General features: G+C 32.8%; 1 long non-coding RNA gene and 1 pseudogene across 1 annotated transcript in view; one reads left to right on the forward strand and one right to left on the reverse strand.

Annotated features, from left to right (window-relative positions):
* LOC120208186 overlaps positions 1-9,740 on the forward strand; it is a 27,857-nt gene extending 18,117 nt beyond the window's left edge. The window contains exon 3 of the long non-coding RNA XR_005524277.1: positions 9,516-9,740. This is a non-coding gene — a long non-coding RNA (uncharacterized LOC120208186). The remainder of the gene's footprint in view (positions 1-9,515) is intronic.
* Positions 7,754-14,706, reverse strand: LOC120208184 (annotated as a pseudogene).
* Between the last annotated feature and the right edge of the window lie 7,418 nt (positions 14,707-22,124).

Genomic DNA, 22,124 nt, shown 5'->3' on the forward strand with positions numbered 1-22,124 from the left:
AATAAAGAAGTCAACTGGAAACACAAATTTATCCACCCTTACTATGACATCCTCAACTGTCCCTTCAGGTCTAACATAGGATCGGTCGGCAAGTTATAAAATAACTGAGGTGGGTCCTGCATCTCCTATTTCAAGCTTTAATAATATAGATTTTGGCATTAAGTTCACACTTGAACCAAGATTACATAGTTCATTTCCAACAAAATTAGCTCCTATAGAACAGGGAATAATGAAGTTAGATCATTCTGCTTTGGTGGCAACTTACTCAATGAAGAACAAAATTCTGTTGTCGTGGCAACTGTCTCATACTTCTCCATTTTCTTTTCTTGGTGCAAATTTCCTTAAGAAATTTGACATATGTCGGTATCTTTTCAATAGCTTTCAAGAGAGGTACGTTGATATGAAGATGATCAAGAATGTCCACAAACTTCTTGAACTGAACTTCATGGTTATGCTTCTTCAATCTTTGCGGGAAGGGTGGTGAGGTCTAGTTTCCTTAACTACAGGAGTAGGAATTGCTTTCGCCATGGCATCAGAATTTTGTACCTCGACAGGCTTATTAGTATAATTGTCCTCCTTGTCCTTCTTGGCAATGATATCATCGTGTAATTCAGCTTCAACCGATTCGGCAATGGGGGTAAAATTATCATGTTATGCCCCCCAACTTTGACTTGTTGGTTAATTTTTGTTCCACTCTTAAGAGTTAACACATTGCAATGTTCTTTTGCATGTGTTTTAGTGACTTCAGTGTCACTTGGCAAATGTCCTTGCTGACCTCTTGCAATGCCACAACAATTTGAACCTCTAAAGCTTTTAAAGATGAAATATGGCTTTGAAGTAATGTGCCTTGACTATGAAGTAAAGCTCATTGATTCTTAATTGAAGTAGAATGGTCCTGCAGCATTGTCTTCGTGGTAGTTATGAAATCTTGAATTGAAGCTTCCAAAGAACTAATGCTAGCTGAATATGAGGCTCCTTTGTTGTTATTATGTCATTGCATAGCATTTTGGTAGCCTTGAGATTCAGTGTGATTCTGCTGACGAGTGGATTGACTGTCATTATGGGCTACTTGATTTCCCCATGATAAATTTGGTGTTGCTGCAATCCTGCATTATAAGTGTTATATTAAGGATGATTATTTCCTCGATTGAAATTATATACAAAGTTGATGGACTCATGGTTGGTTGGGCATTCACTCCCGTGGTAATTTCCTTGGCATAATAAACATGTTTACCTCAGTGGAGCGTTGTAAATTTTTCAGCATACTAGTAATAGTTGAGAGTTGACCGGATATCGAGTCCTTGGTATCTATAACTAATTGAGTCCAATCGTGAAATCAATGATTTGAGCACTTTCGAAGCAAACTCTTGTAACGATCCTAACACTCATACATAGATTCATCGTTACCCTGGCAAAAGGATGCCATGTTATTCCTTAGCTGAGTGTTCATGTTCGGTGGGTTATATCACAATAAGAAACTCTTGCAATTTAATCCTTATATATTTTAAATTTGTTCAATTTGATCCTTATATATTTTAAGCTTCATATTTTAAATTTGTTCAATTTGATCCAAATTTAATTATGCAATTTAAACTTCATATTTTAAATTTGTTCAATTTGATACTTATATATTTTCCAATTCGGGAGACCACTAAACTATAGTCAAAATTCAAAGTGACCACCAAACTTTCAATCAAATCAATCAGACCACCCAACTATTTAATTGATTCAATCAAGCCACCGGCCTTAATTTTTAACAGAGGTGGTGACGTGTCCGTTAAGCTTAATTGTTATAATTATATATTTAGTCCTTAATATTTATATATTCTATCAATTTAGTCACTATTTTAATTTAATTAAATAAATTTAACTACCAATTAGAACTTGACACGTGTCAATATATGATTGGAAGGTTTTATTTATGAATTTCAAATTATTTAATTAAATAATTTTCTATCCAATCACGTGGTGACACATGTCACCACCCAATAGATGTGAAAATTAACCGAATTTTTTTAAAAATTATTTACCGAATTAATCAAAGCAAAAATTCTGTTAATTCGGTTCAGTTAATCGAACCAAAATTTATTTGAAAATTATTAACCAAACCGAATTAATTTGAAAATTATTAACCGAACAGAATTAACCGAATTTTTTTATAAAAGTATTAACCATATTAATTGAAGAAAAAATTTGTTTAATTCGGTTTGGTTAATCGAACCAAAATTTATTTGAAAATTATTAACCGAACTGAATTAACAGAGTTTTTTTAATTTATTAACCGAATTAGTCAAATAAAAAATTTGGTTAATTCGGTTCGGTTAATCGAACCAAAATTTATTTGAAAGTTATTAACCGAACTGAATTAATTTAAAAATTATTAACTGAACCAAATTAACTGAATTGTTTTTCTTTAACCATTAATCGAACTGAAATTTGTTTGAAAATTATTAACTGAACCGAACAAATTTTGGTTAATTCGGTCAATTTTCGAATTAAAGATTTTGTTAAAAATTTTCTAATTTATATAAGAATTGAATATTTTTAATTAAAAAATAGTTTACAATTAATTTAAATAATAATTTGTTTAAACAAATAATTTGTTTAATTTTTTATCATTGACAAACCCTTAAAAGACAAATACAAATTGTTGTAACTTAAAACCATTGGAGACCTTTGGCCCAATGGTTTGGGCGCTTGCTCTATCCCTCACCCCCCCCCCCCCCAAGACCCTAGTTTGAATCCCTTGGAGAGCATGTTGGTCCCTTTAATTTTCACATCACGTGTCACTACCTAATTGGATAGAAAATTATTTAATTAAATAATTTGAAATTCATAAATAAAATCATCCAACCATATATTGACACATGTCATGTTCTAATTAGATAGTTAAATTTATTTAATTGAATTAAAATATTAACTAAATTGATAGAATATGTAAATATTAAGGACCAAATATATAATTATGCCAATTAAGCTTAACGGACATGTCACCACCTCTGTTAAAAATTAACGACCGGTGGTTTGATTGAATCAATTAAATAGTTGGGTGGTCTGATTGATTCGATTGAAAGTTTGGTGGTCACATTGAGTTTTGACCACAGTTGGGTGGTCTGATTGATTCGATTGAAAGTTCGGTGGTCACATTGAGTTTTGACCATAGTTTAGTGATCTCTCGTGTAGTTTACCCTAAATTAATATATAGTTTATATTAATAATTTAATATATAGTTTGTATATACTAATGAACTATATAATATATAATTTGTATATACTAATGAACTATATAATATATAGTTTATATATACTATATACTATATACTATATACTATATACTATATAGTTTATATAAACTATATACTATATAGTTTATATAAACTATATAGTTTATATTTACTAATGAACTATATGAATTATATGAATTATATACTAATGAACTATATAGTTTATATCAACTAATGAACTATATGAACTTTATACTAATGAACTATATACTATATAATTTATATATACTAATGTACTATATAATATATATAAACTAATGTACTATATAATATATAAACTAATGAACTATATAATATATAGTTTGTATATACTAATGAACTTTATAATATATTAATATAATTATATAAACTATATACTTTATAATTTATTAATATAAATTATATATATATATATATATATATACATAAACTATATAGTTTATTACTATATTAATATAGTTTATATTAATAAACTATAAAGTATATAGTTTATGTTAATAAACCATATAGTTTATATAGTATAATATAGTTTTATATAGTCATATATACACTATATAGTTTATACAGTATATAAAATTATAAATATAAACTATATAGTTTATATATATTATATTAATATATATATATATATATTATAATTTTTTAAATTTTTTCTTAACTTTTGAAATGAATGCAATTTACTCTATTTTTTAGATTTTTTTCACATTTTACAATTATTTTTGATTTCAACATTTTGTGTTCTTTACTTTATTTAAATTTTAATTTGTTCATTTTTATATTTATTACATTTTGTGTTCTTTACTTTATTTAAATTTTAATTTGTTCATTTTTATATTTATTCAATTTAGTCCTTAAATGTACAGTTGCATCTGAATTTGGCCATTTCTTATTTCTTATTTATATTTTTATAATTAGCCCATAACTTTTTAAATGGGTATAATTTAGTCCTTTTCTATATTAATTTCAACCTCACATTTTAAAATTATTTCGGTTTGGTCCCTCATGAATGTGCGTTGTTTAATTTATTTAAATTTTATTTGTAATTTCATATTTGTTCAATTTAGTCCTTAAATTTATATTTTTTCATAAAATTGATCCATGATTATTTATATTCTTAGTAATTTACTCTAAATTATATACAATTACAAATTGCAATTCAACGTTCACGAAAGACGAAAAATAATTAATCCAAATATAAAAATTGACCCGACCTGAACTCAATCCATATTTGATAAAGATGTAACCTGAATTTTATCCGTCAATGATGTGACCCGATCTGAACGAGATCCGCCTGAAGTCATCTGAACCTGAATTAACCTAGTCTTTAACTGCTCCAGACTTAAACTGTTTTGACCTGAACTGACATGGATCTGGCCTGAAAGTAACCCGAACTGAACCTAATGTCAAATCAACCTGAAAATGACTCGAACTGATTTGATATGGATTCGACCTGATCCGAGTCGAAGCATCAAGCTATCAAATTGACCTGACTTGACTTGTATCTGATTTGACCCGACCTAACAGAATTCGACTGAAACCTGAACGATTACCTGATTTAAATCCCTAAAAAATGTTATAGTTTTGCTTTCTATCCACCGAAAATGGTAGTAATTGCCCTAAATCTATTCATTTTCCTTGTAACTTCATTCTCTCCAAAGAAGAATTTTAATATTGGAGTAAATTATACCATTCTTCATTGAATTTTACACTCTCTCCTATTCCATTCATTGTACTTTTAATTATTTCTAATTTACTCACTGAACTTTTGAATTGTTCCTATTTTGCTCACTACAAATTACTTTTTTTTTATTATATGATGTGGTATTTTTTTTATTATTAAAATATAAAAATAATTTAAAATAAATAATAAACTATATTTTCACTTCTCCACCATACGCATCATCACTACCCCCTTCTCGTCATCATTGGCCTTCGAAACTGACAATGTTTTATCCCAAATTGTACCAAGAGGCTCACTATGACACGTTGAATCTAAATCTGGTGGTTGTTTCACCATAAAATGTCCCAACAACCGTGAATCTGGATTAAAATATTTCGGCTTACTTTTGATCTCATATTCATGGGCTTCGGAGCATGTTCCAATAAAATAGAGGTCAGATTCGGACTAAGGGGGTCGAGGCGAAGCGACCCATGAAATCTAGGATCGAACAATCACCATCTAAGCCGGTTAACGATGACCGACATTTCCATTTTTCATTTTTGGTCGAATTCGGGGAATGTTCCGACAAAATGAATGTTAGATTTGGACTCAGGGGTTGAGACGAAGAGGCTAATGAAATCAGCCACTATCTACGACCGTCGACGATGGCGTCTAATGCCGACAAATAGTGGATGACCATAATCTGTTTTATTTTATATTTTATTTTTTTATATTAAATAAAAAATATCACATCATCCCAAAATAATAATAAAATAATTCAGAGAAACCAAAATATGAGTAATTCAAAAGTTAAGTGATTAAATTGAAAAAACTGAAAATACAGTGAATGAAATAGAAAAAAGAGTAAAGTTCAATGAGAAATAGTGTAGTTTACCCTTTTAATATTGGAGTAAAATCTGCTCTCGAAGAATCAGTGATTTCTGTGATTGTGTTAGTGTCTATGCATGTGTGTATAGGTAGGAGAAGGGTAACCATTTATCCGATGTTTTAGAGAAAAAAAATACAACATTCTTCCACCATATTCAATTAAAAACAAAGAAACAAGACATGAGAAATAATAATACAAAAATTGTATCTGCCTTGCAGAAAACCAATTACAAAAGGATCCATGTAGAACACAACTCCAGCTGCTTTGAGGTTGTTTGAAATTTTAGGAATTAAGAGATTGGGCGGTAGTCGGTAGTAGTTGGACGGCGTCGGGTAAGAGGCCGTTTGACGGTGACAATAATGAAAGTTTGGAATTAGAGATTATAGAGGTTTAATTTTTTTCCCTTATATTTTGAAGAAATTTTGGGGTTTTTTTAAAAATAATAAAAATTTAAAGTTTTTCTTAAACAAAATTTTAAAAAATGTATAAACCTACCGCGTGTCACATTTTGAAGGGTTGATAGCATTTTTTTAATGACTATGACAGATCAAACACTTAAAACAGTAACGTCGAAAACGTTAAACGCCTACCTACATTGACCAAAAATAAAACTTTAGATGCCTAAAATGAATTAGAGGTATAGTTTGGGATAGGCGTGCTTAATGAGTTGAGCAGCTTGTGAGTAGCTCAAACTCGATTAAGTAAAAAATCGGTCAAAGCTTGATTTGGGTTGACTCGGCTCAATAAGTTCGTGAGCATATCGTTAATTTTTCTTTTTAATTTTTTAGTATTTATCTTACAAATGATTTCATTCAAAATGTTACTAATTTATTAATAAATAAGATGATAAATTATTAATTTAATATTTTTAAATAAATAATAAAAAATACTAAGTTATTAATAAAATAATTATTATTTTGCTGCACCCAAAAATCAAACCCTAATTACCCAACTTCACTCTTCCGCCCCACGTATCCTCACATCTTAGTTACCCCTTCATTATTTCTCAAATCTTAATTCTCAAAACTACAAATCACCTAATTGAATCAGGAATTTATCTCTAACTCGACAGCCAAGACAAGTTCTCTTATCTATCTCTTCATTCTTCACATTTTATTTAAATCTTGTATGTTTTCTTTTCGTTCTTTTAATTCAAGTTTAAAATTATTTGTTTTAATTCTAATTTGGCTTCATACGTTCTGCAATTGTTCTTGAAATAAACTTTAGAGCCAAACCATAAACTCTAATCCAGACCAGAGTTGTATGAAAATCATAATCTTATAGAGTTTCATTATCTTTGGATACCCTGTAAATGTTGATTTGTAATGATGATTGATGTCGATCTTTATACGGTGTGAAGAGAAAAAACAAAGTAAACTATTTAAGAGTAAACATATTAATTGATTTGGTTCTATATTATTTATGACAAAGTAAAAAATTTATTTTAGTTATTTAATATAAGATATTATTTATTAACATGATAATTATATTGATCAATCAAAGGAAATTATTATCTCACTTTGTTAAGCTCTATACAATATTAATATATTTTATTTATAGTTAAAAAAATAAGATAAAAAATCTAATGATCTTAATGAACAACCAGCTTAATGAACAATGAGCAACCAACTTAATAAACAATGAGTCAAGTCTAGTAACAAGTTTTTTTAACGAATAAAAGTCGAGCAAAATTTTAACAAGCTTAACGAACAACAAGTCTAGTCGAACAACAAATTTTTTTAACGAACATGATTTGAGCAAAATTTTAACGAGCTTAACAAGTAATATGCCTAGTCGAGCAACAAAATTTTTTAATTAATACAAGTCAAGCACTGTTCAACTCGTGATCGACTCAGTAAATAAACACCCTTAATTTGGCACTTGTTTTTTTTAATTAAGCCAAAAAAATAATCCTAATCTCCATAATTTCCTTTAATTTCAAAAGAAAAAGTGAATTTTTGGGGTTTTTTCATTGATATTATTTGCAGTTTTGGAATGTATACAAACCAGGGTTCATCAAATGTATAGTTCGATATACAACTGAATCAAAAAGTAACAATTTTGATCACAAAAAATGACCATCTGTACATAAATTAATGGTAAAACAGATGCCGAAATCAAACTTCCCAGCAATCATTCAAGTAAAACAATTTTAAAGCCTGGCACTTGAACCTCTTCCATATCATGTTAACTAATGGATGGCAGCATTGGTTTCATCCCGAGTCCCGATCCTCCAGAAGCACCAGGTTCGGCATGCTTCACCCTACCAACGTACCGGATATGGCGTAAGAGCCTGGCCAGGAAAGTGTTGTGGCAAATTGTCGAGCTATCACACACGACCGCAACATGTTTGCGTGCTCTGGTTATGGCGACGTTCATTCGCCTAATGTCCCCCAAGAACCCGACAGCTCCTAAAGTGTTTGATCGTACCTGAAAACAGCAACAAGCATTGTAAACCAGCCATACTTAGGAATTCGGTTTCATGCAATTAGGCCCTAGCCACTCTCTAACATGCATCACCTGCAACCTATTTTGCCCAGATTTACGATGTGACACATGAATGCTCACATTTTCTAATTTTTTTGCTTCATATATTTGGAGAGTCGGACACAAGTGTCGCACACATGTATCGTAAGAAAAATAAAGTCCGAGTAACATTGCATGCAACATAGATGTTGAAGGGGACACAAAGATCCTCAAATACATTGGTGTCATAAATCTGTCTGGAACCTAAAGAAAACTTAACATTTGGCTAGCAAATTTGAGGGAAATCAGTAAGAAATATGTAAAACCAAGACTAAAAGCATATAAATTATAGCAGGGAAGACATAATGACTTTATCAGGTATTTCAAAAGAAAGACATGGTAATAAATGCAAAAAATAAATAAATAATACCATTGATATAATTACTGCATCAGCCTCTCGACCCTGGAAGCTATCGATTGTCGCAACCTCGACACCAGCAGCCTCTGGGAACTTATCGAGCCTGTCTCGTAAGAGCTGTACCTGAGCAACATAAGGTGATTGGACAGCAATTTCTGTTGGGCTAACACCTGCATAAGAGAATGAAACCAATTATAGTTCTCAACTTGGTTAAGGAAAGATGGTAACAATAAAGGCCTATTAATCACTACAAAGCAAGCACCGAAATAACTAAGGTCGAGAGGCGACCGATTTGAGCGCAGGTGTTGGTCTAGAAGCTGATAAGAATTATGCAGAAGCTAAGAATAGATATCGCTTTAAAACTCATACAAAGGGAAAGGGAACGAACACTCCAGGATGCGTATTACTCTTTAAAAAAGTTAAATCCATGAGGTAGAGGTACTGATGCGAGTTGGGCTAGAGAATTAACTGAAAGAAGGTCAACGAGTGGCTATTGCTTTATTGTTTGGAGCAATCTAGTCACAGGGAGAAAGCAAGAAACAGTATGTGGTCTCAAGAAGTAGTGCAGAGGCTGAATTCCGAGCACTTGCTTCAGGAATTTTTGAAGGGATTTCGATTCAAATACTGTTAAAAGAGTTAAAGTTTAATTCAAAGGAATACTTCAAGATACAAAGTGACAATCAAGCTAATAGATTTGCTTGCTACTGACTCGAAATTAAAGTACAACATATACAAACCAGTTTGCGGAAGAGTGTCGACAGAGGCCGAGCTAAACAAATCTGTCCAGATAAAGAGTTTTATCTCCATAGAATTTCTAGAGTTATAAACGGGCAACCAAAGTAAGGAAAAAATATTCATGCAGACAATGAAAACATGATCATGCTCATACATGTAACATTCTCAAGTCCAATATAGTTTAATTTTTTTTATTACCAAGTACTATTGAAACTTGAATAAAGAATGCAACAGTAAACACAATTCAACTAGTTTGTCATATACCCAAGACAACATAGGAACCATCATTAAAAAGGTAGACCAAAGATATGTGCAACTACCTGCATAGATCAGATAAAAGACGTGTTGGACAGCGATATCAGCTTCCCCTTCATTGAAAAAAGACCCTGTGCCAGCCAGGTCTAAATGCTCTTCACAGCCAACTGACAAACTTCCAAACGGCATTCTTGTGTCGAGTAACAACAATGGACATTGTGTTATCCATGTGGGCTGAAACAAGGTAAAGAAACATCAAAACTTGAACCTTTTTTCATTCTTTTCCTTTCTCGATCCACGCTAATCTCACGATAAATAAATATTTCCCAAAAATTCAATAGTGTAGAATCTTAAACCTAATAAAGAGCAAGCATGCCAATGGAAAGCTAAAAGAAAAATACCCATACATGCATGAATTTGTATAAAAGATTGTGGCCATAGACTAATATGAAGTCTTTTTTTCACTTAGCATTTCTAGTAGCCGTTACTAATAAAAATCTATGCTCCATTTTGGAGAATGAATAAACATGAATGGATCTCATACCTTGACAAATAGAGAATCAACAAGAAGATGAGATGCAACAGAAGGAGAGGATTTCAGTTCTCCATCATACATCTCCTTCGAAGCCCAACTGGCTATTGCATCATTTATTCGGTACTGAGTTGTTAACATGGTAGCAAGAACCCCTTCATGCAAAGTCGCGGCTCTCTCTAGCAAGGATACTCCAAGGCCTCCTTCTAAAGCTTTTCGAGATAAAATTACCGGAGCAAGCTGGTATTGATCACCAGCAAGTATACAACGTTTCCCCTGCAATATTGGGATCCAACAAGAGGGTTCAATTGCCTGTCCAGCTTCATCTATAACAACCAGGTCAAAAGTATCCAATTTCCAAATAAGTGGATCACCCGCTCCAGTGTTGGTAGAAAGCACCACCTGAGCACTTGATAATACTTCCTTCACTGTTTCCTTCTCCTTCTTTTTCAGTGCCTTACCAAGCTGCTTTAAAAGTTGGCGTATTCCAAGCTAAAGAATCATCCTTTAAACAAAGTTGAAGATCTTTTCTTAGATCTGACTTCTTCCTTTCAAACTCTGCTTGATAATCTGCAAGCTTAGAATTGACAATCTCAACCAACGACTTGGATGCTACATCTGAAGAAATACGTACTGGGTTTCCAACACGCACTATGTTCAATCCTGTACCGGAAAGTTTCTCCACCATGTTGTCAACAGCTGCATTAGTAGGTGCGGTTACTAGCACTCTTTTGCCTTGCTGTGCGGCAGGTGCTATAATTTCCATAAGCAAGCCTGTCTTTCCAGTGCCTGGAGGTCCTTGAACAACCATCACAGGTCAGTTATTGTTTAAGCCTAAAGCAATTGCTTTTCGCTGGGAATCGTCAAATGTTCCATGCTGTAACAATCCATTCAACTCCACTTGACTCCAGTCCACCAAACCATTCTACATCTTCCTTGTCTCCAAATAGTGTGGCCACAACAGTAATTGAAGGGTCTTTCTTCTGCAAGCCATTCTTTTGGAGCAGCATTAAGGCTTCACAATTGCTCTAAAAAACCATAAGAGGGCAGTTAGATATAGTAAGCATTATTCAACAGAAACAATCGAAAAGTGAATAAATTAACAAAAAAACACTTCTGGAAAGTGGCCGAAATATTTGTCTTGAATTAGTACTTCCTGGCAATTGAAAAAACTAAATCAAAAGTTAAGATGTAATCTCAATTAGCCAATTCCCTATGGCAAGCTACAGAGTGAATCATTCACCACATGAACCTAATCAGAGTAAAAAGGGGTGTAGCCCAAGCCAAGAACTGCAGCTTGAAATATATAGCATCTTACCAGGAAACAGCTGAAGAAACTCTAGAAATTTTCTTAGGTAGCCATATTTATTGTAGTAAAACCAATATACTAACCAGTTCAGGTTTCAGTAAACAATTTTCATGTCTTGGAGGAGCGGGTTTGATTCTATAAGATGCTACTTGATGCATTGATAAGTAATTAACATAGCTAACATTGTGCCACCACTTAGCATGGAGCCTTAGAGGTTGCAGTTTTCTAGCTTTAGATAATCCCTTGTACCTTAAGAAAGAGAGGTTTGCTAATTACTCACTATAATGGTTCTTCGGGAATATAATTATAATTGACATTTCTATAAAAAAATAATTATAATTGACATAAATTCCATAGTCATATGAGAAAGGATAGCTTCAGTTAAGTGGTCCTTATATAACAGATACAAACTTTTCTGCAAAAGCTTTTGCCAGATGGTTTCCAGAAATATAGATCATCAGAGAAGTAAAAAAAATGAAGAAAACTATTACTTCAGTCAGTCATGACTGAAAAGTTTGGATCAGAGAGTTACACAATATATGCTTCAAGCATTATGACCAGAATAAGAGATTAAGGACCGTGAAAAAAAATGTAATCCAAAAAGGATTTCAGAAGCCTTATAGGCAAAACCAGGTTTCATAATGTCCATGGAACTCAAAACAAAGGATAGTGAGAATACAAAACGTATAGAGCCTTGGAAATAGCACTTCGTGTAAATACTATGAATGGACTTCTATCTCCTTGTGCTTTGATAAACTTCCTTTTCTTACATGAAATTTCAAAATTATCATGAGAAAGCATCGATACATCGTACAAATTTAAAGCTACAGCCAATAAGATAGGAATGAACCTATAATGGTCAAGTGGAATTTGGCAATAGAACTAAGATTAAGAAATATATTAGTGAATGTAAAACTAACATGTTCACCATCCAAGATCAAATACCTCATATGTGAGTGCATCAGCCAAACCTTGAATACGATCAATGCGCACGCTATTTCCAAATAGCTTTTAGAGAAAGTTGGATCATCATGACGAGACTCCATGGCAACACTGATGCTACAACCATCGTCCCCAAGGTTGTTAACAAATCCCTGGATGCAAGAAGTTGTACCTGCTCCCCTGCTGTCAGAAATCCTCACACAAATCATATCTCCAGGAGACAGGGTTGTGGGTGGCAGTCGGTGGTTCCCATCAACCCTAAATAACACCAAATGTATTCCACCTAATCCTGTACATAACGCAATTCTAAAGGCATTAGCAAACTAAACATCATTTATGCAACAAACTCCAAAATTGCATTCAAAGGAGCAAATGAAGGTACAAACATGGGGTTTATCAACCTCAAAGGGGAAAAATTAACAAATAAATTGGTAGATAACCTGTTGATGTGCTAACAGCATTCAAATTGCAAATGGTGTCACAAAGTTCTTGCTGAGCCTGGCCATGGCTAACCAAGAACTAAATAGGTTTTGATGGATCTGAACCCTCATCAGGTGTAGGAACAGCATCTAACTCCTCCTGAGTGAACTCCAATTCTGCATCCCTCTCTATCTGAAGCAACTCCGACATCCGCTTTGTAAACTCGTCAATCCTGCCTTGAATGGCCTTAGCCTTCTCCAAATCCATCCCCAAAACACCTTGAACAGGCTTTGGCTGTGTATTCTTCCGAGCAATCGCCCTATGCTGAGCTGCAAATCCATCATTCCCAGCTCAAACTCTCTCTCTTACCAAACTACTAAATTCACTAATTAACATATTCCAGGAACTGTTAAAAACAAGTAAAGTTATGCCATAATCAAACTACTAAATTCATTAATTAGCATATTCCAAACACTGTTAAAGCAAGTAATCAATGTTATATTCAACCTACAGGCTAGAAATAAAGTTGAACAAGAAAAAAGTTTCAAAGAAAGAAAACAAACCAGAACTTGGTAGCTCCTTAAGCAGCTTCCAAGACTCAGTCTCCTTCCAATCTTCAACCATAGATTTTTGCTGCAACTCTTGAAGAACATTCCTCAATTCCCTCTGGAAATGATCAAACAATGTTGGATAATGCGTACAAGTCTTCAAACAAATTGCTTCAAGTCTAAGGGGTATAGGAATAGCACTGAGATTAGGCTGTGCCTGGATTAGAAATGTCAATACAGGTCCCATCTTTTGTCTCAACTCCAAAAACTCCCCTTGCAACTCAGCTGACACAAAATCTGAAGCCATTGCCCTCATACCTTCACTAAGCCACCAAACAACCTTCTTCCCATGATCTCTTCTGCCCAAGGGATCCCCATTTTGATAAAAAAATTCCCACATTTAAAGCCTTAGTCTTTTGAACCTTCTGTTTCTTCTGTTTCTTCAACAACCCTAGTTCTTTGACTAATATCTTTGTCCTACTGAGACTATCACTAGGCGTTGAAGCAGACCTACTCTCACTTTTGTTAACTCTTGGGTTGCTTCCAATGTAACTTTTCCTTCTAGGCTTCTTCTTTGTAGTAGTAATAATCTTGCTGCCAGTTTGACTGCCGCTGCTTTCTCCAATACCATTGCAAACAAACTGCTTGGACTTAAATTTTGTTGAAGGTAAACTACATTTATGGCCAACAAATAGACATATTGATTTCGAAAAGGAGAAAAGGAGAATGGCAAAGAACTCAAAAAGCTACTCTTTTGACACTCAAAGCCAAAGCTTTTGTTGTTGTCGTTGAAGGAATTCTTCCACAAAACAAGCATGAAGCTTTTTCCATTTCAATAGTGAGAAATTCGTTTATTGTCCAAGGGAAAAAAACCCAAATTATAATGCAAAGAGTGTAGCTTCCATTTCTTTTTCTTCTCTCCTAGACTCGCCCAAGAACGAATCTTTTTAATAGAATCTTCAAATATATATACAAAGATATAAAGAGGAGATTTTTTTTGGGGTTTCTTTTTAGGTAGAAAAAAAAGGGTTTTTGAATTTGAGCCTCGGAATGGATTTGAGGTCAAGAACAAGAAGAAAATTAGACTTTTTTTGGTACCCTATGTTTTCTTTTGAATGTAATGCAAGAATACAGGGAGGAACAGAAGAAACAGAGGGAAAGGAAGATATTTGAGGGGTCAAAATTAAAGGAGGAGATCGAAGAGAGAGCGTTTTGATTAGCTACGAGAGATTTTGTGGAGAGGGAGTGTGGGGCAAACTTGTTGTCTACTGTTCTATGTTTTCTCCTTTGGTTTTTCTGCTGGTTAGAGAAAGTAGAGCTGATTGTTTGAGCCATGGAAAGCTTGTTGACGAGAGAAGTCAAAATATTCATATGCTAAAATGGAGAATTTTATTTTTGTTGCCCTTCCGATTTTTTAAATTTTATTTTAATTAATTAAAATCAATTCGAGTTTTACACCTCCTTGTTTTGGTGAGAAAATCTGTGTAGAGATTTTTACCTAAAAAAATACTCAAACTTAATATACATTTAAAAAATATCAAACTACTTACTATTTTAATCAATTCGTTTGTAAAATAGAGAATCTTTTGATTTCTAAGAAAATATAACTTCTTTGAATTCTAATCACCCGTTTTGTAAGTACGGAATAGCAAGGAAATGGACCCAAATAGGTCAGAAAGTAAAATGGTTTACGAGTATATTAGATATTTTGGTAAACTAACTATCAATTTTATTTCGTTTTGATTATTCAATTATTTTTAATCATATTTAACGTTATATTTTAATTTTATTTTGGTTATTCATTATTAAAAAAATTAACAGAATTATTGACGTAATATCTTTTAATTTTTTTCAATAATGACGTAACATTATTTTACGATGACATGTCAGCATAACTGTTAGTTTTTTAACAATTGGTAATCAAAGTAAAACCAAAAAGAAATGTTAGATATGATTTTGAAACAAAAATTAATGAATGACCAAAATGAAACGAATATGATAGTTGAAGTACTAAACGTGGAATTTTCTCTTAATATTTTATGTGGCAATAAGATTAGCTTTATGTATATATACCTATTTTAATATTTAAATATCTAATTAACATTTATTTTTAATTATTTATCAAAATAATATCCTTTTGTACCATATAGAATAAATATATACTTAATCAGTTATACTTTTTAAAAGACATTGAACTCCCTAAAGTAAATGAGCAATCGCTGACGAAATTACGATTATCACATTTAATTATTGCAGTGAACTAGAATTTTTAAATAATATAATATAAAATTATACATTAAAGTTATTGTACAAAATGTGGAGTTCCTTTAAATTTATAGTAACAATATTGAAATAAATACAAATTGACTTAATACCCAAAGATGATTCTTAAATGTCAACTTAAGAATTTATTTAGGGTAATTCATTGAGACTCTTCGAATGATTTCGTTATCTCATCATGGTCCACAAAACATATAACATGTTCACGAAAAAATAATTCGATCGTGAAACTAACATCAACGGTACACATTTACTCAATATAATAAGGTTTATAGAGTAGGTACGTAAATCAGATATAAGTATAAATGCATAAAGTAAGATGTGAATATCTCTTCCCTAATTATTCATTGAGGTTCAACATATTTTCACAAGTATAGGGGTATCGTATGACATAAGATTACTATTCCGTGAGCATCATGCTCATCAACACAATGAAGAGTGTTAGCATTCACCTATTAATGAATGATTTTATATCTTATTCTCATAATCGTTTGATTAATGATGTGATATATGATATCAACTAACGTGAAATAATCAGTAACTACTATATTTAGTATCACCTAACATCAGATAATATTCCGTTCATACGTTAAGCATGTGCATACAAAAAGTATTGGCTCAGACTGTCACATTGCAATCAGGTACCCATGATGGGGAAATCGATTTCACATAGCATTGATTGCAATTTCCACCAATATAATATCACATATATATGTTCGGTCTTACATAAAAATCGAGCATAAACTATTGAAAGGAACTCGATCTCACATATTATCGACAACAATTCTTATATTTATAAGAAAAGTATAATTATTCAATTTTTTTCGGCTCAAAAACCCACTCTGTCTGATCCAAATTATAAATAAAATATTCTATTTATTGAAAAATAAATATTTTATTTACTTTTCATGGCCTAAACAACCCAAATACAAAGCAAGCCCAAATAACTCAATACCCAAAATACATCAAAAATCTTAAGGGCTCTCTCTATGCTCCAGCCTCCGCCACTCTAAATGCGCTAACGGTTGAAGTCCCCCACGTGCACTAGGTCATCCTCCACGTGTCGATCAACAACCAATTCTGGCGAACTTTCCTTTTGAATCTCTTTTCTTTTTAAAAAAATATCCGAAACAATGGACTTACCAAGGATTCAAATCCTTTCGTTAAATACGAAAGAATCAAAAGAATAACTCATATTCTCTTTTAACAAAAAAAAAATGATTTTCAAGATCTCTAATTGAAGGAAAAGAAAATTTTCCCGATGGTTATAAAAATTAGATATTGTGAAGCAAAAATTATTGTGGTTAAGGTTGAGAAAAACCCAAGAAAAATAGGAGACGAGCGAGGGAGAAATCGAACAAAAAATTCATGAAATCAAAAGGAAAAAAAGAGAGGGAGAGAATTGCTCGTATTCATCATCGGCAAAGAAACAACCATCAACTAAGCGCGTGGTCACCGAGAAGATAAAAAGCTCGAGAGTTTTGAGCGTAGATCTATGCCATTTGAATAAGTTTGATATTAGTACTAAAGATGAGTATCGATACTGTAAGGTTAATATTGATACTAAAAGGGTTAGTATAGTACCATCATACTGAAATGGATAAGAAGCCTAATTTTTGGTTAAGGACCCAAGAAAGGGTTTAGAATCGTTAAAACTAATATAATTAAGTGAGAATAACTAATGAATACAATAACAACTTAAGAACCTTATGATGCATGATACCATAAAATTAGCCTTATGTGACGTTCGGAAAATTGTTAGGACACCCGAATTACTACATTAGTATGACAACCACCTCATATGAATAAAATATCTGGATATATCTCAATTAGTGCTAAGGCGCTTCAACCGTTGGTCGGGCGTAGATGTCCCTTGTACTCACAAGGAATAGGTCGGTCGGGTGTATGTTTTTGATGTAGAAATTTCGAGTCTAACCCTAGGTAGGATAGAGGGGTGTGTATCCCGAGATACAGCGGACCCTCCGACCATACCATAATGCCTACCTCAACATGTTTGTATAGTGTACTTATATGCATGACCATATAATAAACACATGTAGTATAATACAATTGTTAGTGTGACATTGAGCTTGTGAGCTCAGCGTTTGGAATTTGTTTCCTTGCTCAAATTTTTCGGAGGAGTGTCGGGGAACTTATCGCACACCTTGTATTCCATATCGTTTAGAGCAATAGAGTACGTCTTGTATTTTTTTAAAGAGCATGTACTATTCATATACTTTTATATATTCGAGTCATAACTCTTTTTTTCCTATTCGAAACATAAAATGGATTTCCCCTCACAATACCACCTATCTTTTGAAACGAAACTAAAAGCAATATGGTTTATTCGAAAACAAAAAAAAAAATCTTTTTTTATATTTGCATGGGTTCGAAACTAAGAACACAGAAAAAAAAGAGAACTATTCGAAAGCTAATAAAATAACCTTGTAAATCTTGTTGTTATTGATTCGAAAAAAGGGTTAAAAAGATTCCAGAATCGAGAAAACCCCCTTTACATCATTCTTGCTCGAGTTTTATACCCATTTTATAAAGAAAATTGAAATCATCACTTTTGTTTTCTTCCTTGTTGTTTTCTGCAGGTAGTTTGGAGCTGTGGCTAGAGGCGTGCATGGAATGGCCTAGCTGGTATTGGGGGCAGAGGGAGGTGCATGTTAATTGGGGTTTAGGGGCAGTTGCTAGGGTTAGGTTTAGACCGGGTCGGGTTCTTTTTTTTTTGGGCTCCGGGTCGGGTTTTAGATTTAGGTGTCGAAATGATTTTTTTCCTAATTGGGAATTTAAAAACCACACGTTTTTTAATTTAACTCTCTTGGTTAATTTTTAATTAGAAAAAGTAATGTGATTTTGATAAATCTCTCGCTTCGAAAAATTGGGATTCTCTTTAAATAAAAATAAAATATGATTCGAGGAGTCGTCACCAATATTTGATTAGGGTGTAATTGGGCACCCAAAAACATTTTGTCATTTTAATAAAAAATATTAATTTTAATTAAAATGACAAATTTACGGTCTGTGTACCAGAAAAATGAGTTCGGGTGTCGGTTACCTGTGTGGAAGGATTAGAACCCCACAACGCGCTAAATCGGTACATAGTTGATTAATTAATTGTCTTTGCAATGAAATTTACAAGTTCAAATTTAATTTAGTTTATGATCCCTTAAAACAAAATCTTGAATGTTGGAACGAAAGCGAATAATATTTAATTATTTCCTATTGAGAAAAATCGACCTCTCATACCTTGAGACAATCGATTCTTACTCCAATCGAAATAAAGGAATATTATGGTTTCATTGCAATATTTAGATGCACAAAATCAAACAAATTAAATTAAAAAATTATCAATCCTTTTTAGAAAGAATAAAAATATTTGATTATTTAAAGATATCGAGATCAAACCTTAGATAAGTTCTAACAATTTTTTCTTGAAGAACCTAAATAGACGAACATTTATTGTTCTCTCGTTCCCAATTTTTAGGTGTGGTCAAATTTTAGGGTTTCACTTGACGGAATACACTTTCATTTTAAACTTATCGGAAGTGACTTTCCCATTAGTTAAGACAATCACTTCTCAACGACTTTAAAATGAAAACGTATTACTCTTAGTCGAATTATTTGAATCGAGTGAAGATATGCTTATGAGTATATCATGTGAATTAACTAAGCAAGTGTCACGTGCTCAAATAAATGATTGGGCCTAGATTAGTATATTACAAAAGTACATGTACATGCAAAAGCAATTAGAACTATGTTTTAATAATCAAATAAATTCACATGATTTTATACGTTAAATCGGTTAACATAATCAAACAATACAAACCCATTAGATGCGAATATCCGCTAATTACTATGAAATACTCACCTTATGCGTACATATAACTATACATTATGCATGCATTCATGAGATGCAGAAACACCCATTTATACACCAATGGAAATATATACGCATACATATATATGATATGTAAGAGGCCACCATTTGTACAACACGCATTCATAGGAAACAAATATAAATATGTATTAATTCAATGAACATAAAACAATACTTGGTAAATATGGAGTATATGATACACACGGCATATATGTATATTTATTTTATAAACATATTAAATTACATGCGAACCACCAAAAGAATAAGTAGCGACACATCAACATGCAAGGAACCAAAATATAAATTGACAGAAATCGGGAATAAATCCCCCAAACATACTTAGGGTTACAATTAAAATTTTCAAAATAACATACCAAACGTATAAAGAACCAAAAATTTAACTTGACTCAAACCAAGGACTAAGATAGAATCTTCGAAAATAGCATGTCCAGAGTACAAATAAATGAAAATTCAAATTGATTACATTTAAGGACTAAGACATAAGGTGCAAAAATAAAGAGGCAAATCTGGAATTCAGAAAATATGAAAAAGGCCTAAAACCGAATTTTACCATTAAGCTTCGGTGGCTAAAATGCAAATACACGGCGAGAGTTCAAGGGTCTAAATGAAATTATCCCTAAAACTCTTAATATAAACCTAAACTAAATTATTTATAACCTAATATGAAACAAAACAACTCAGCCTCCACGCTTCTCTCTCAACCCTCTTTCTCTTTAACATATGGCGTCTCTCTCATACACGGTCGGAAAACCCCAAAGGCTAATACTCATACTGGCCACTGCGTTTTAGTGGCCGCTCTTTTCTCCGATCGACACCCAAAATGACATAGGAAGGCCGAATAACAACCCCAAAGGACCCAATGCCTCTTCTTCCTCCTCTAACAATTTTCTCTCAACCGAAAAAAACCCCAAAGGCATGAGACTTTGCCGTTGGACACCTCTTTGGTGGTCGTTTCCCCTCCAACTAATGACCCTCGGTCGTAACTCATCCTTGCCTCATTCCGACTACCAAAAACAAGCCTAGAACTACATGCAAATACCCCAAACAGACAAATAGACTTTTTACCCCTTAGATTCCTCATTTTGACGATGACGACACTCATTCACTCCGACGAGAACCTATGAATAAGGTAACAGAAAAAACTCTAACCCATTTCTTATTTTACTTTGTTTTTACGAAGCACACAAAAAAGGCAACAAGGTTCTTAAAATATGAAAGTGAAGGTAAAGAGACCTTATAGTGATATTCTCTATGGCTTTTTATACTTTTGAATCGAAAAATAACTCTGTGTTACACTTTTTTTCAAAGGAAAAGGAAAACAGGAGCTATTTACAATGCTTTTTTATTTCGAATGTGGAAAATTAAAAAAGAACTCTTGTTACAATGTTCGCCTCTTCGAATCAGGGGAGGAGAAAATGTTGTTATAACTAAAAAAAAGGTTAGAGGTTTTAATCAGGAAGTATAGCCTCTTGTATCTTGCTCATTTCTTCTTTTTTTTTTTGCTCTTTGTATTACTTTGAAAGAAAAGGGGTAAGACCCCTATGTTACATTCGTTTTTTTTCCCTCCCCACACAAATTGTTCAAAAGGTTTTTATATAACCCCAAAATTACAATCAACAAATAAGAAATCCTATCTAATTTTCTTTGTCCTCTTGTGTTGCACCTTGGTTGCTATTGATTTGTTGGTGTTGCAGGGACCTCTGTTCATTCTCTGCGGGCAAACTGCTCATGCAAAGGCTGGGGACCATTGGTGCTGGCATGTGAGCTTAGTGTTGTCGTGGTAAGGAACAGAGCTGCTGGGACCATGTACGATTGTTGGCTTGTTGTGGTGCTACTGGCGTGTGCTGAGGTACCAATGCTCTACCAGGGTTGTTAACCCGAGCAAAATTAGGCTATTACAGCTGCCCCTCTTTGCTTGTTATTATGAAACAATAAGAAAGCAAAGACGAAAGATAGCATAATTTTGTTAGGTTCAGCTATAACCCAATATGGCTTTACTACTCTTCTTCGATCGTCTATTGATTATCGCCTCCATCTCAATCGAACGATTTATTCTTATGAATTTGAACATCTTCTCGTTTGATCTGTCCCAATCTCACGTGTGTAGATCCTTTTAATCAATTATCTGATTCTCTACACCCGAGAATCTTTACTTTCCTTTTATATCTGATGGTCCTGTAAAAGACATAATTATCTGTAATTAGTATGTCTTAGGGTTTATTTAATTGTTTAATTTCTTTTTCTTCCTTTTTTTCTATTTTCTTCTTTTTTAATCAATTTTTTTTATTATTTTAAATGATAAACTTTGAAAATTGCTTTCTCATTTTTTTAAATTATCATATGGAAGCATCTTGCCCAAAGGTCTTATAGATGGCTTGAAGGACTTATCATCTGGCTCGAAAAGACTAACATATGACCGAAGGATTTAATCATCATGCTCGAAAGATTTACTGATGCCCCGAAGGACTTACCAATTTTGGAAATAGTTTAATGGGTAAGAA

This window comes from Hibiscus syriacus, unplaced genomic scaffold (assembly GCF_006381635.1).
Source record: "Hibiscus syriacus cultivar Baekdansim isolate YM2019G1 unplaced genomic scaffold, ASM638163v2 tig00016004_pilon, whole genome shotgun sequence".
In the NCBI taxonomy this organism is placed as follows: Eukaryota; Viridiplantae; Streptophyta; class Magnoliopsida; order Malvales; family Malvaceae; genus Hibiscus; species Hibiscus syriacus.